The sequence below is a fragment of the Acyrthosiphon pisum genome, chromosome X, assembly GCF_005508785.2.
Source record: "Acyrthosiphon pisum isolate AL4f chromosome X, pea_aphid_22Mar2018_4r6ur, whole genome shotgun sequence".
NCBI lineage: Eukaryota > Metazoa > Arthropoda > Insecta > Hemiptera > Aphididae > Acyrthosiphon > Acyrthosiphon pisum.
In genome coordinates this window covers 125,043,317-125,044,980 of record NC_042493.1, presented here as the reverse complement: position 1 = coordinate 125,044,980, position 1,664 = coordinate 125,043,317, and positions in this window count along the sequence as shown.

Below are 1,664 nucleotides of genomic sequence, written 5' to 3'. Positions count from 1 at the left end.
ATTTTCATGTATCAAAATACTAAGAAAAATATTCTGCTTTGGAATATAAAATTAAAACCCTCTGTTGTCATTCAAAATAGTGAAAAACTTAAAAAATTATAAGGATAAAAAATATTTAAAAATATAATTTTTTAAGAAAAACGTTGTTTTATAAATGACTTGAAACTATGTAAAAAAATATTTTCAAAAAAATTTACACTTTTTGAAATAATGAGTGTTCAATGATAAAAGAATCACCCGGTATAGTTTTGTATATATTTTTTGTGGTTAGTTCAATTATGTAGTTAATTATTTGTTTAATAATAACGATAGGTATTTGGACATTTTGCTAAACAATTCAATATTTCTAAATTAACTAAAAAATTATATTTTTTCTGAACTATTAAACAACCGTATTACCCATTATTAACCCGAATAATAACGGTTATTAACACCTAAACGTTTGTTTAAATTTATTATTGTGGTGTTTGAACACCTGAATACATGCACCCAAAACCCGAAACCTGAATAAATCATTCGGGTGCAAAACCCTGAAAAGTTCTTTAATTTCATAAAATGTAATCTGTACAGTGTACACATTGGCGGAAATCGGGAGGGGTGCTTGGGGGGTCAGCCCAACAAAAGTCAATCAAGCCACCCCTCCTTTTTCAGTTTTTTAGGATCTATGCCCCCCCCCCGCTAACATTATTGATGTTAGCTCCCTTGAAATTTTAACGGATTTCCGCCTATATCTGTACAGCCGTAATTATATATTTGGTCATATCCGGACATGGGCATTATATTTTCAGTATTTACTATTTTCAATTTCGTCAGATAACATAAACTTAATAATTGGTATTTAAAGATAAAAAAATAATTATTAAATTAGTATCAAATAATATTTTTCAAAATTAGTTGACTTTTAACTACACACTTTTGAAATGTTGGTAAAATAATAAAAAAAAAGCTGTTTAAATGTACAAAATAATTGATGATAATATTATAACAGACATTTTTTGTTAATTTATAAATCTCTTAAAATATTTTTTAACTATGTTTTACATAAATAACTTCAAAAAACATCAAAAACCAAACGGAAATATTTAGGAAAAATTATTGTGTATAGATGTATAATATCCTAAAAAACTAATAGGTATGTTAATACTTTCAAAAAAAAATTCTTTATGCGGTTTTACTTAAAAGATAGAATTGACATTTATAAAACAACTACCAAACATGACATGTAGTCATGATTTAATGTCAAGTGCTTATTGATATATTTATTATAATTGTAAAACTGTATAATGCGGTCCTACTCGTGTGATTTACCCTCCCGCAAAGTCCACGGTTGCACAATCAACCCCATATTGTTTTTAAGTTTAAAACTGTATTAGTGCATTTAAGTCCTATATAAAGTTAGGTTCAATAATAATATCTCTATATATAAATACATAATAGACATATTATAGTAAAGTATTTGATCAGCTGTAGTTGTTTACTGTGTTTCTACTTTGTACACTGAGTCATATATAAAATAAAAAAAAAGGCGGGTAAGTCGTGGATGTCGCTCTGCTGTACAGTAGTTACAAGTGGGTTTACTGTAATGGATGGAATTAAATTTGAATCCAATGATATTATATCATTGTATACGAAAAACGATTCTGAACGGAGATGATTTGTCAGTC